The sequence below is a fragment of the Lissotriton vulgaris genome, chromosome 6, assembly GCF_964263255.1.
Source record: "Lissotriton vulgaris chromosome 6, aLisVul1.2, whole genome shotgun sequence".
NCBI lineage: Eukaryota > Metazoa > Chordata > Amphibia > Caudata > Salamandridae > Lissotriton > Lissotriton vulgaris.
Genome location: NC_141694.1, coordinates 1,924,786,496 through 1,924,802,032, shown reverse-complemented (window position 1 = coordinate 1,924,802,032; position 15,537 = coordinate 1,924,786,496).

Here is a 15,537-nt window from a genome sequence, read left to right as displayed (position 1 = left end):
GAGCTAGAATTCACAGGAAGATGGCTCATGGTAGGTGTGAGAAGTGGGCCTGATATATGATGCTCACTAGTTCTAGTGACCACCTTGTATCAGTCAAAACAACCCTTATGGTGATTGGTTGTAAGTCAACCTTATAGACCAGCTATCCTAATGGTAGCATGGGCAAAGCAGTCCTAGGCTAAACTCTTTTGGCATGTGAAGCCAGCTGTTTTACCACATATAACCCCTTGAATACCAGATGAAAGGACACCACACAGGTTGTTATGAAAATAAACAATATATTTATTACTAACAAACACCTCTGAACTCTTTATGAGAAGAGAGGGCTAAGCACATAACAATACTCTTCAGAAAAATACAGTAAGTCGCACAATTTACAATGGTGCCCTAGGGGCACGACAAACCATATACTAAGTAAGTGGTTTAAGTAGAACGATAGAGGAAATGAGGATGCCCAGAGGCTGTAGAATCGCTGGGGCTACACTACCCTAACCTTAGGTAAGGAGTATCAGGCCCACGGGACACGTGTGCAGTGCTGGAACACACACGCGGGTTTCAATGCAAAGTCAATGGGCACAAACAAATTACGAAATAGGTAAGTAAGGACAGTTCCGACTGGTTGAGACTAAAACTACAGGATACCTGGACACTATGAGAGTCAATCATCTACCTATGAGCACTAAAATGCTCTTGTTACCTCACCCACGGGGCTGCGGGTGCATAGGTGTGAAAGTGCGTTGAGTTTCCGCATCGAAGTCAATGGAGCCTGGAAGAAAAGATGCTGCAGGCGACCAGGAGGGAGATGTCCGGAGGGATCCAAGGGTGGATCGATGAAGATGGAGACCTGAAAACAGAGAGGACAGTGTTCAAAATCACTAGTCAGTGATCGGTGTGGAACCAGGAAGGAACCAGATGCTGTTGTCGCGATCAGGGGAAGAGGTGAAGCTTGTCTCTGCAGTCACGTGGACCAGGAGGTGTCTTCGACAACCAGGATGGAGGCACAAACTGTCCCGCGCAGGCTCTCGCTGTCGGCGGTGTCTGTTCCGGGATCGGAGTCAACAGGCCTTGGCAAAGGCAACCCAAGCGGTGAGTGAAGATGGCGTCTGGTGCGAACCAGGAGGGTTCGGGGTACTTCTCTTTTGGAAATAAGCAAGGGCCAGTCTGGAGCAACCAGACCAGTGGCATAGATTTCAAGGTTCGTCGTCTATGAGGCTAGAAGCCAGCCGGCAAGTGACCAGACAACGCATCGAGCAGCAACCAGGCAGAAGGGCCCCACGCAGATCTCGTGGAGGCTGGAGGGCTGGTCTTCGGTGCAGGAGCTGCTCGGGGCTGGGGCTTCTCAATCCCCAAAGCACTTACTTGAGGGTACCTCAAAGGTCGGGCTAGAAGCGAAGTGCAGTTCTCCAAAGATGGCCGGTCCCACGTGTCTCGTCGCACCCACGGGTCCCAGCTGTGCTGCAGATGTAGGTAGATGTCAGAGAGGTCTGGGAGTCCGGGTCTCGCTGAGCTCTGAGGTCTGGTTCTGGCAGGAAGGATGACAAAGCGAACGGCTAGGACGCTTGATGGTGCCTGCAGTTGCAGGGTGGAGACTCCTTGCCGACAAGGGAGATTCCTTCAGTCTTCTGTGGAGCAGAACGTCGAGGTCCAGAGTTTCTCCTTGTAAAGTTGTTCAGGATAATCTAATTTGGAATGGGACCAGCTCCTACCTTTATCCTGCTAAAGGGGGCTGTACTATCGACTAGGTCCCTCCCATGGGTGGGACCAGGAAGGGGGGTGGTTACACCCCCTATCCTTTGTCCGGTTTTGCGCCAGAGCTGGGGCTGGAGTGTCCCAGCAACTGGTTTGAACCGGGGTATGCACAGGGACACCTTGTGTGCCCCAGGCATGTCTCATTCCTTTCAGGCCTGTCCTACCTAATACACAAAATCCTGTCTGGGGTGGTGCTAGCACCTCCCAATGCAAGAAACCCTTTGTCCAGGCCTCCCTCGCTGGAAGGAATCCCAGCAGCAGGAGGTCAGACTTGTGTCTGTGGTGGCAGCATCCATTTTGTGATGCAGAGGCTCGAGTTAACTTTAACCGGGGTTCACAGTTACATACATGTCTTATCCCTCTAGGAGGGTGGAATGCTTCCCCCATCGCCAGAACTGGCGAGGGGGTAGTATTCCAAAGCGTATGACACCTTACACGACATGTTTTGATAATGCTATACCAAAGTTAGCAATAACCGCGAGGATTATAATGCACTTAAGAGCATATGGTATAGCGTAATCATGGAACAGCTATAAGGACATGGTTCCGAAAGCTGCAGACAGGCTCAGCTCATGCTAGAGCACCATCTCACATAATTCCAAGCACTCTGCCTTCAGGATTGATAAGGCCTGCTATAGGAGTGACTTTTAGGAATCTATGTGTCCATTTTGTTGTTAGATATAGGTATACTATATCTACAGCAAAGGGTGATTACACCACCTTGCCCCAGCTGTTTTACCAGCCAGTTGTGTCTGTTTGGATAGCCAGTCAGGGGTGGCATAATACATGCTTCAGCCCCTGGTAGGCCCTTGGTACACCTATGCCCTGGGTACCTAAGGTACACTGTACAGGGGCTGATAAGGTGACCCAGCATCCAATTAGGTATGTACCTAAGGTACATGGAGTCCTTTTTACAGAGAGAGCAATTAGTCTGGGGTCCTGAATAGCAGGGCCCCAGTCCAACTAGGTCGAAAACCAGCTAAACACTAGGCAAAAAGTTGGGGGCATCCATAGTCAGATATCCACCTTCCTACATAACTCCCCCCCCCCCCCAAAAACAAAAGGAGATAAGGCTATCCTTGTCCAGTTAAGCCTCTATTGCCTAAGTGGCCATATAAGGAAGGAACAGCACTGGCACGGTTACCTCCTGTCTCATGGTCCACTAAGCAATCCCTCACCCTAAGGGTATCTGAGGGTCTCCACCATAGGGAATCTCTACCTGTGGTGTGTTTTGGCAAAGTAAAAGGCTGGTGCTGAGATGGAGTACCGAAGTGAGGCCCCACTAATGTTAGGCTCAACTTCCTCCAATCACTCTCCACCATGTTTGGCTTACTGGAGGGACAGGTCAGGTCTGGGGCCCTTAGGTCCCAAGTTTGGCTGTGCCCAACAGAGTCCATCTGGGGAAGGTTCCTAACTAGGTGTAAGGGAGATCCCTCAGGAGTTTTTAAAGTTTTCACCTTGCTAGGGCTGCTAGCTTTGGGGCCCCTAATCTACTGATGGGGTGTTTTATTTGACAGAGGTCCCTTTGGGGCTCACTGACCTCCTTGACCTCTGTAGCCCTGGGCTGACCGAGGCAGGGTAGAGAGGGGCAGGTTACCTGCTCCAGACTGGGTCCCACCTTGGAAGGGTCCACTGACACCAGGGGCTCTGCCAGGCTAGGCCTGACTACCTCTGGGGCAGTTTCTTCACAAGGGGTAAGATCAGTTCCCTGAGAAGGCTGATTCTTTCCTAATTTTTGGTGGGGGGGAGATCTCTCTTCCTCCACAATGCTCTCTGTTTGTGTGGAGTGATCCATAGGTTCAGGCTTCACAACACATGAATCAGTTTGAGTTTGGGCTGTGGCCATCACAGCCCCACCAACCTTTTCAGGAAGGGACTCAGTTTGGGTATGGGCTGTTACCAGTACAGCCCTGCTACTCTTTTCAGGAGGGAAGTTAGCTAAAGATGGGGCTGAGGTTTGCTCAGCCCTCCCAACCTTTTCAGGGAGGACATCTTGGATTGGGGCTGTGGCCCTCATATCCCCACTAACCTTTCCATGGATATTTACCATTTTAGAATGGTTTCTTGTTCCACCTCAGCCCAGGCTGAGATTTCCAAATCATTCCCCAGTAGACAATCTACATGCAAGTTTGTAGACACTGCCACTCTCTTTGGGCCAGTGACACCTCCCCAGCTGAGACTTACTACTGCCATGGGATGATTGGTTTGTATTCCATCAATATTGGTCACCTGGTATGTGACACCAGGTAAAAGTTGCTTTGAGGGGACTAGATTCTCAGTCACCATAGTGATACAAGCCCCTGTGTCTCTGTAGGCCTCAACTCTCTGACCATTGATGAGGAGATCCTGTCTGTACTTGCTCAAAGTGTTTGGGCAAGCAGTGAAGTTGGCAAACCCCATGCCATTTTCACAGACAAGAGTAGCTGTAGTTGAGGACCTGGATAGGCCAGAGTCCACCTGTGATCCCAAAGTAAACCCAACCAAATTTTTGGGGGCACTCCTACCACCTGGGGGATTACTACTAATAGTAACAGGAGGTTTGGGAGTATTACTTGGGGGTATGTTCTCCTTATTGTTGGCCTTTGGGCAACTGCTGTCAGTTTTCCAATGGCCTACCTGTTTGCAGGCATGGCAATAAGGTTTCTTCTGGGTAGAGGAAGTGTTTTGGGACCCACCCCCTTCATTGGAGTTTTGTGGCCCTGGGGAAGTCTTCTCTTTAGATTTATCCCCACCTTTCTCTTGAGGCTTGGTAGTCTCTTTCTTTTGGTCACCACCCTGATTCATAAGCCTAATCCTGGTTCTGACCCATTTGTCTGCCCTCTTACCAAATTCTTGTGGAGAGGTCAGATCAGAGTCCACCAGGTGCTGGTGCAAAAGCTGGTTTTGACAGTTATTTAAGATTTGCTCTCTCATCATGAGATTATACAATCCTGTGTAGTCTGTAACTTTACTACCCAATAACCAGCCCTCCAGAGCCTAAGTAGCACAATCTACAAAATCAGTCCAGTCCTGAGCCTGAGTTTTCTGGGTATCTCTGAAAATCAACCTGTACTGTTCAGTTGTTAGGCCAAACCCATCAATCAGTGCATTTTCAGGACTTGGTAGTCATTAGCATCCTCATCTCTAACAGTGAGGAGCTTATCTCTGCCTTTACCTTCAAAGGAGAGCCACAATATAGCTGCCCACTGACCCAGGGGTACCTGCTGTACTTTGCAGGCCCTCTCCAGAGCAGTCATCCATTTGTGGATGTCATCCCCTACCCTGTAGAGGGCACTATTTTACTCAGGTGTCTATTATCAAAACTCCTGTCTTTATCCTTAGGGATATTGCTGCCACCAGTGGGTTCTAACCCACAAAATGTTTGCTCCCTGGCGAAAGCAAGTCTCTCCTTGGCAATGGCTACTTCTTCCCCTTGGATCCTCAGATTAACCTCTTCCATTCTTGCCTGGTGCTCTCTCCTCTTAGGGGAAGTCATCCTCCTTGGAGCGGAGCCCCAGAATGCCTGGAGTCTCCAGAGTGAGACCTTTCTCTTCTGTTTCCAAAGTTAAACCCATTTAGGGGTAGGTTCGGGGCTCCCCATCCCTAGTTCCATGTAGGATTAAGTTGGCCTGACTAAGTTTCCTGACTTGAGTCTGGTCAGTTTCTACCTCTTCCTCAGATTCATCTCCTTCCTCATCATCATCCTCATCCTCATCTACATTTTCTGTATCAGGGTGATTAGAGTCAGGGGACCTTCTAAGGGGGGCAGGCTTCCATCTGCTGGGCCTGAGGAGCCTGGGTTAGAGGCCTTCTGGGCATCATAGGCTTCTAGGAGTCCTAACAGACAAGGAAGGGTAGGGTTGGAACCCTGTTTCAATTTCCTGGAGGTACACAATTGTCTCATCTCCTGGAAACTGAGTGCTGCATATCTGGAAAGTGCATGTTAAGGGTCACTAATCACAAGGGGAGTCACTGTGGATTCTCCTGTGATAGACATGCTTTCTAGTGAGGTGTGGTGTGTGCACTTACCTACACTATGGGTTTTCCCACTGATCCCTTGCTAAGAGTTGTAGTCAGGGTGTGCTAGGCCCTTTCTACTACAACAGCTGGATCAGTAGAACTCAGAGTATTTCTAAGCTTGTTATATGTACCTATGGTACCTTATGTGATCTTTCAAATGATATCAAGAGATTATATTTGGTAAAAAAACAGCAAGCTCAAATCCCACCGCTGCCACCAATGTGAGAAGTTGGCCTGATAAATGATGTTCACTAGTTCTAGTGATCACCATGTATCAGTCAAAACAACCCTTATTGTGATTGGTTGTAAGTCAGCCTTATAGACCAGCTATCCTAATGGTAGCATGGACAGAGCAGTCTAAGGCACGTGAAGCCAGCTGTTTTACCACATATAACCCTTTGAATGCCAGATGAAAGGACACCACACAGGTTGTTATGAAAATAAACAATATATTTATTACTAACAAACACCTCTGAACTCTTTATGAGATCAGAAGGCTAAGCACATAACAATACACTTCAGAAAAATACAGTAAGTCGCACAATTTACAATTGTGCCCTAGGGGCACGACAAACCATATACTAAGTAAGTGGTTTAAGTAGAACGATAGAGGAAATGAAGATGCCCAGAGGCTGTAGAATCGCTGGGGCTACACTACCCTAACCTTAGGTAAGGAGTAGGAGGCCCACGGGACACGTGTGCAGTGTTAGAACACACACGCGGGTTTCAATGCAAAGTCAATGGGCACAAACAAATTACGAAATACGTAAGTAAGGACAGTTCCGACTGGTTGAGACTAAAACTACAGGATAGGCCCCTTGGTGTCATGCTTCATCATCGGGGTCATCGTACCCCGTGCTGCGACCTATGGAGACGTGGGAGCACTTGTTAGACTATGTGTGGTGTTGGTGAGGGGGTATTTTGAATAAATGTGAGTGTATTGTGGGGTTTGGGAAATAGTGATAGTTAAAAAGAACCTGGCTCGTGGGGTGACAAAAAATTATTTAATAAGCCCCCGGGCTGGTGCTGTTAAAAATGAGGGTGGGAGGTCACTACGCTGACAATGTGCGTTACCTCCTTTTTGTGTGCGTCGACATGTTTCGGTGCCAGAAGCACCTTCTTCAGGACGGGGTGCACAAATCCCCACCTTACTCACGTTTCTCTAACTAATACCAGAATTTTCTAATAAAAGTGAGGAAAAGTTACAGTGCAGGTAAAAGTAATGTACCTAGCAAAAAAAGGGCGTTGTGCTGCAGATGTGGGTAGAGGTCGGAGAGGTCTGGGAGTCCGGGTCTCGTCGAGCTCTGAAGTCTGGTTCCGGCAAGAAGGACGACAAAGCGAACCGCGAGGGTGCTTGATGGTGCCTGCAGTTGCAGGGTGGACACTCCTTGCCCACAAGGGAGATTCCTTCAGTCTTCTGTGGAGCAGAACGTCGAGGTCCAGAGTTTCTTCTTCTAAAGTTGTTCAGGATAATCTAATGTGGAATGGGACCAGCTCCTACCTTTATCTTGCTAAAGGGGGCTGTACTATCGACTAGGTCCCTTCCATGGGTGGGACCAGGAAGGGGGGTGGTTACACCTCCTATCCTTTGTCCGGTTTCGCGCCAGAGCTGGGGCTGGAGTGCCCCAGCAACTGGTTTGAACCGGGGTATGCACAGGGACACCTTGTGTGCCCCAGGCATGTCTCATTCCTTTCAGTCCTCCCTACCTCAATACGCAAAGTCCTGTCTGGGGTGGTGCTAGCACCTCCCAAGGCAGGAAACCCTTTGTCCATGCCTCCCTCGCTGGAAGGACTCCCAGCAGCAGGAGGTCAGACTTGTGTCTGTGGTGGCTGCATCCATTTTGTGATGCTGAGGCTCGAGTTAACTTTAACCGGGGTTACAGTTACATACATGTCTTATCCCTCTAGGATGGTGGAATGCTTCCCCCATCGCCAGAACTGGCGAGGGGGTAGTATTCCAAAGCGTATGACACCTTACACGACATGTTTTGATAATGCTATACCAAAGTTAGCAATAACCACGAGGATTATAATGCACTTAAGAGTATATGGTATAGCGTTATCATGGAACAGCTATAAGGACATGGTTCCGAAAGCTGCAGACAGGCTCAGCTCATGCTAGAGCACCATCTCACATAATTCCAAGCACTCTGCCTTCAGGATTGATAAGGCCTGCCATAGGAGTGACTTATAGGAATCTATGTGTCCATTTTGTGGTTAGATATAGGTATACTATATCTACAGCAAAGGGTGATTACACCACCTTGCCCCAGCTGTTTTACCAGCCAGTTGTGTCAGTTTGGATAGCCAGCCAGGGGTGGCATAATACATGCTTCAGCCCCTGGTAGGCCCTGGGTACACCTATGCCCTGGGTACCTAAGGTACACTGTACAGGGGCTGATAAGTTGACCCAGCATCCAATTAGGTATGTACCTAAGGTACATGGAGTCCATTTTACAGAGAGAGCAATTAGTCTGGGGTCCTGAATAGCAGGGCCCCATGCCAACTAGGTCGAAAACCAGCAAAACACTAGGCAAAAAGTTGGGGGCAACCATAGTCAGATATCCACTTTCCTACAGTAGGGACATAGAAAGAAATAAAAACAAGCATTTGCAACGCAATAGCTCTCACATTTTTGAGAGCTCGAGCTATTGCTCCTGTAAATGACAATGACTTTGTATTTTTATTTGAAGTGTAGTGGTTGTATGAACAGAGACTCAGCTGCAGCCCTGCCTCGAAGACTCAGAATGAGGAATTACCAACAGGACCAGAGAAGCTGCTGCAGCACTGTCTAGAGGACTTAGAATGAGGAATTACCACTGGGATCAGAGACACAGCTACAGTACTACCTAGAAGACTTAGAATGAGGAATTACCACTGGGAACAGCGATGCAGCTTCAGCACTGCCTAAAAGAGATGGAATGAGGAATTACCACTGGGACCAGAGATACAGCTGTAACACTGTCTAGAGGACTTAGAATGAGGAATTACCACTGGGAACAGAGAAGCAGCTACAGCACTGGCTAGAGGACTTACAATGAGGAATTACCATCAGGACCAGAGAAGCAACCGCAGCACTGTCTAGAGGACTTAGAATGAGGAATTACTGATGGGACCAGACACGAAGCTGCAGCACTGTCTAGAGGACATAAAATGAGGAATTAAGGCTGGAAACTGAGACACAGCTACAGTACTACCTAGAGGACTTAGAATGAGGAACTACCACTAGGACCGGAGATGCAGCTGTAACACTGTCTATAGGACTTAGAATGAGGAATTACCACTGGGATCCGAGAACCAGCTGCAGCACTGCCTAGGGGACTTAGAATGAGGAATTACCAATAGTACCAAAGAAGCAACCGCAGCACTGTGCAGAGGACTTAGAATGAGGAATTACCGCTGGGACCAGATAAGCAGCTGCAACACTGTCCAGAGGACTTAGAATGAAGAATTACCACTGGGCCAGAGACACAGCTTCAGTACTGCCTAAAGGAGATGGAATGAGGAATTACCACTGGAAACGAAGACGCAGCTGCAGCACTGTCTAGAGGACTTACAATGAGAAATTACCACAGGACCAGAGAAGCAGCTGCAGCATTGGCTAGAGGCCTTAGAATGAGGAATTACTGACAGGACCAGAGAAGCAGCTGCAGCACTGGCTAGAGGACTTAGAATGAGGAATTACTGACAAGACCAGAGAAGGACTAAGAATTAAGAATTACCACAGGGACCAGATATGTAGTTGCAGCACTGTCTAGAGAACTTAGAATGAGGAATTATCCCTGAAACTCAAGAAGCGGCTGCAGCACTGGCTAGAGGACTTTGAATGGGGGAGTTACTGACGTGATTAGAGAAGCAGCTAACATCACTGTCTGGAAGACTTCGAACAAGGAATAACCGACTGTACCAGATTTGGAGCTGTAGCAGTGTCTAGAGGACCTCGAATGAGGAATTACCACTGGGACCAGCGATGCAGCTACAGCACTGGCTAGAGAACTTTTTTTTTTTGCAGAGTCTTATATAGCGCAAACTTGACCCAAATTGAGTATCAGAGAACTTTACATAGCACCACTTACATTACATGAGGACACACATTCATTTTGGTTAGGCACGGGGAGATTAAGTGATTTTGCCCAGAACCACAGGATGGGGATGTTCAGCGTCATTGCCGAGACTTGAACCCAGTTTTGAGGTCGACCGCCCTAGCCGCTAGGCCAACTCCTCTTACCTCTTAGAATGGGTAATTACCGACAGGACTAGAGAAGGCCTGAGAATGACGAATTACCACTGGGATCAGAGAAGCAGCTAGAGCGCTGGTTAGAAGCCTTAAAATGAGGAACTACTGACAGGACCCGAGAAGCAGCTACATCACTGTCTAGAGTACTAAGAATGAGGAATTACCACGGGGAACAGAGATGCAGCTACAGCCCTGGCTAGAGGACTTAGAATGGGGAATTAGTGACGTGACTAAAGAAGCAGCCAACAGCACTGTCTGGAAGATTTAGAACAAGTAATTACCGACAGGACCAGATTTGGAGCTGCAGCAGTGTCAACAGAATTTAGAATGAGGAATTACCGCTGGAACCAGAGAAGCAGCTGCAGCACTGCCTCTGGGACTTTAAATGAGGAATTGCCATCAGAACCGAAGAAGCAGCTGCAGCACTGTCCAGGGCATTTAGAATGAGGAATTACCGCTGGAACCGGAGAAGCAGCTGCAACACGGGTTAGGGGACAAAGAATGAGGAATTACTGATGGGACCAGAGATGCAGCTGCAGCACTGTCTAGAGGACTTAGAATCGGAAATTACCAACAGAATTAGAGAAGCAGCTGCAGCACTGCCTCGGGGACTTAGAATGAGGAATTACCATCAGAACCAAAGAAGCAGCTGCAGCACTGACCAGGGGACATAGAATGAAGAATTACCACTGGGAACAGAGACGCAGCTGCAGCACTGTCTAGGGGACATAGAATGAGGAATTACCACTGGGAACAGAGACACAGCTGTAGCACTGTCTGGAGGACTTAGAATGGGGAATTACCAACAGAACCAGAGATGCAGCTGCAGCACTGCCTAGAGGCCTTAAAATGAGGAATTCCCAGTGGGCCCAGAGAAGCAGCTACAGCACTGGCCATAGGCCTTAGAATGGGGAATTACTGATAGGACCAGAGAAGGACTAAGAATGAAGAATTGGCAGCAGAGTACAAAGTTCCCCAGGAGGCGTTTGACAATGTGGAGCTGGTATTGGGAGTAGGTATTAAAATACCGTGGCTGCAAAGAAAGGGTTCCCTAGTCGGAACTTAGAGAGCCTCACACACCCAAAGTAATAAGCGTGAAACACACCCTTACTAGAGGGTGTCCGGTGTCATCATCGGCTCACTGCCCCTCGTCAGACCGGCGCTGCAATGTCCGACGGAGTGCCCAAAGGTACTCTTTTGACGGGGTTCTTTTAGTTCCTAGCCGAGGGTGGGTGTGAGTGAGGATGGAAGAAGGTGTAGTCAGTGCGTGAAGGTGATAAAAAAGGTAGTCAGTCCACTAGTAACTTTAATAACGTGGCTGACTCCTTAGTTAAAAGGGGTGGGAGGGGAGTTGAGAGACTGTAAAGGTGTACAGAACAATAACTCTACCCCCTAGTGTGGTCAACATGTTTCTCGCCACGAGGCGATTCGTCAGGACCTAAAAATAAAGTACTACACAAAGAAAATCAAAAAGTGAACTCAATGCTCTATGTAAAGAAAGCAAATACAACCTCACTGGGTCGGAGGACAAGAGGGCCAGGGGGTCCTGCTCTATTTAGGCGACCCTAAGGGGATTGAGACTGGGCCCCGCAGCAAACTCCCGTGAGGCCAGCGTTATAGGGTTTGGATACACCTTTACGAAGACACTGGAACGGCGGAACACCTACCCCTCACGCTCGCGGCACCTGGTCAGGGTCCTGTGTAGTACTTTATTTTTAGGTCCTGACGAATCAACTCCCCTCCCACCCCTTTTAACTAAGGAGTCAGCCACGTTATTAAAGTTACTAGTGGACTGACTACCTTTTTTATCACCTTCACGCACTGACTACACCTTCTTCCATCCTCACTCACACCCACCCTCGGCTAGGAACTAAAAGAACCCCGTCAAAAGAGTACCTTTGGGCACTCCGTCGGACATTGCAGCGCCGGTCTGACGAGGGGCAGTGAGCCGATGATGACACCGGACACCCTCTAGTAAGGGTGTGTTTCACGCTTATTACTTTGGGTGTGTGAGGCTCTCTAAGTTCCGACTAGGGAACCCTTTCTTTGCAGCCACGGTATTTTAATACCTACTCCCAATACCAGCTCCACATTGTCAAACGCCTCCTGGGGAACTTTGTACTCTGCTGCCAGCTCTACTTTAGGACATGTACACTGGACCCCATTAAATATCGTCCTCTTCCGTTCCCCTCTTGTTAAAAATAAGAATGAAGAATTACCACGGTGGCCAGAGACACAGCTGCAGACCTGTCTAAAGGGGATAGAATGAGGAATTACCACTGGAACCCAAGAAGCAGCTGAAACACTGTCTAGAGTACTTAGAATGAGGAATTACCAACAGGACCAGAGGAGCAGCTGCAGCACTGCATAGAGGCCTTAGAATGAGGAATTACTGACAGGACCAGAGAAGCAGCTGCAGCACTGCATAGAGGCCTTAGAATGAGGAATTACTGACAGGACCAGAGAAGAAGCTGCAGCACCTCCTAGAGTATTAAGAATAAGGAATTACCACTGGGATCAGAGAAACAGCTGCAGCACTGCCCAGAGGACTACGAATGAGGAATTACTACTGCAACCGGAGACGCAGCTCTGCCTAGAGTACTAAGAATGTGGAATTAGCACTGTGACCATAGACACAGCTGCAGCACTGCCTACGGGACTTAGAATGAGGAATTACCACTGGGATCCGAGAGCCAGCTGCAGCACTGCCTAGGGGACTTAGAATGAGGAATTACCAATAGTACCAAAGAAGCAACCGCAGCACTGTGCAGAGGACTTAGAATGAGGAATTACCGCTGGGACCAGATAAGCAGCTGCAACACTGTCCAGAGGACTTAGAATGAAGAATTACCACTGGGCCAGAGACACAGCTTCAGTACTGCCTAAAGGAGATGGAATGAGGAATTACCACTGGAAACGAAGACGCAGCTGCAGCACTGTCTAGAGGACTTACAATGAGAAATTACCACAGGACCAGAGAAGCAGCTGCAGCATTGGCTAGAGGCCTTAGAATGAGGAATTACTGACAGGACCAGAGAAGCAGCTGCAGCACTGGCTAGAGGACTTAGAATGAGGAATTACTGACAAGACCAGAGAAGGACTAAGAATTAAGAATTACCACAGGGACCAGATATGTAGTTGCAGCACTGTCTAGAGAACTTAGAATGAGGAATTATCCCTGAAACTCAAGAAGCGGCTGCAGCACTGGCTAGAGGACTTTGAATGGGGGAGTTACTGACGTGATTAGAGAAGCAGCTAACATCACTGTCTGGAAGACTTCGAACAAGGAATAACCGACTGTACCAGATTTGGAGCTGTAGCAGTGTCTAGAGGACCTCGAATGAGGAATTACCACTGGGACCAGCGATGCAGCTACAGCACTGGCTAGAGGACTTTTTTTTTTTGCAGAGTCTTATATAGCGCAAACTTGACCCAAATTGAGTATCAGAGAACTTTACATAGCACCACTTACATTACATGAGGACACACATTCATTTTGGTTAGGCACGGGGAGATTAAGTGATTTTGCCCAGAACCACAGGATGGGGATGTTCAGCGTCATTGCCGAGACTTGAACCCAGTTTTGAGGTCGACCGCCCTAGCCGCTAGGCCAACTCCTCTTACCTCTTAGAATGGGTAATTACCGACAGGACTAGAGAAGGCCTGAGAATGACGAATTACCACTGGGATCAGAGAAGCAGCTAGAGCGCTGGTTAGAAGCCTTAAAATGAGGAACTACTGACAGGACCCGAGAAGCAGCTACATCACTGTCTAGAGTACTAAGAATGAGGAATTACCACGGGGAACAGAGATGCAGCTACAGCCCTGGCTAGAGGACTTAGAATGGGGAATTAGTGACGTGACTAAAGAAGCAGCCAACAGCACTGTCTGGAAGATTTAGAACAAGTAATTACCGACAGGACCAGATTTGGAGCTGCAGCAGTGTCAACAGAATTTAGAATGAGGAATTACCGCTGGAACCAGAGAAGCAGCTGCAGCACTGCCTCTGGGACTTTAAATGAGGAATTGCCATCAGAACCGAAGAAGCAGCTGCAGCACTGTCCAGGGCATTTAGAATGAGGAATTACCGCTGGAACCGGAGAAGCAGCTGCAACACGGTCTAGGGGACAAAGAATGAGGAATTACTGATGGGACCAGAGATGCAGCTGCAGCACTGTCTAGAGGACTTAGAATCGGAAATTACCAACAGAATTAGAGAAGCAGCTGCAGCACTGCCTCGGGGACTTAGAATGAGGAATTACCATCAGAACCAAAGAAGCAGCTGCAGCACTGACCAGGGGACATAGAATGAAGAATTACCACTGGGAACAGAGACGCAGCTGCAGCACTGTCTAGGGGACATAGAATGAGGAATTACCACTGGGAACAGAGACACAGCTGTAGCACTGTCTGGAGGACTTAGAATGGGGAATTACCAACAGAACCAGAGATGCAGCTGCAGCACTGCCTAGAGGCCTTAAAATGAGGAATTCCCAGTGGGCCCAGAGAAGCAGCTACAGCACTGGCCATAGGCCTTAGAATGGGGAATTACTGATAGGACCAGAGAAGGACTAAGAATGAAGAATTACCACGGTGGCCAGAGACACAGCTGCAGACCTGTCTAAAGGGGATAGAATGAGGAATTACCACTGGAACCCAAGAAGCAGCTGAAACACTGTCTAGAATACTTAGAATGAGGAATTACCAACAGGACCAGAGGAGCAGCTGCAGCACTGCATAGAGGCCTTAGAATGAGGAATTACTGACAGGACCAGAGAAGCAGCTGCAGCACTGCATAGAGGCCTTAGAATGAGGAATTACTGACAGGACCAGAGAAGAAGCTGCAGCACCTCCTAGAGTATTAAGAATAAGGAATTACCACTGGGATCAGAGAAACAGCTGCAGCACTGCCCAGAGGACTACGAATGAGGAATTACTACTGCAACCGGAGACGCAGCTCTGCCTAGAGTACTAAGAATGTGGAATTAGCACTGTGACCATAGACACAGCTGCAGCACTGCCTACGGGACTTAGAATGGGGGAGTTACTTATGGCTGTTTAGAGGTCTTAGAATGGGAAACCAGAGAAGGACTAAGAATGAAGAATTGCCACTGGGACCAGAGATGCAGCTAAGGTACTGGCATGAGGACTTAAAATAGGGGAGTTACTGACATGCTTAGAGAAGCAGCTATCATCACTGTCTGGAAGACTTCGAACAAGGAATTACCGACGAGCCATATTTGGAGCTGTAGCAGTGTCTAGAGGACTTAGAATGAGGAATTACCGCTGGGACCAGAGAAGCAGCTGCAGCACTGCCTAGGGTACTTAGAATGAGGAATTACCAGCAGGACCAAACAAACAACCGCAGCACTGTCCAGAGGACTTAGAATGAGGAATTACCACTGGAACCCAAGAACCAGCTGCAGCACTGGCCAGAGGAATAGAACGGAGAATTACCACTGGAACCCAAGAAGCATCTGCAGCACTGGCTAGAGGACATAGCATGAGGAATTACCACTGGGAACAAAGACGCAGCTGCAGCACTGTCTAGA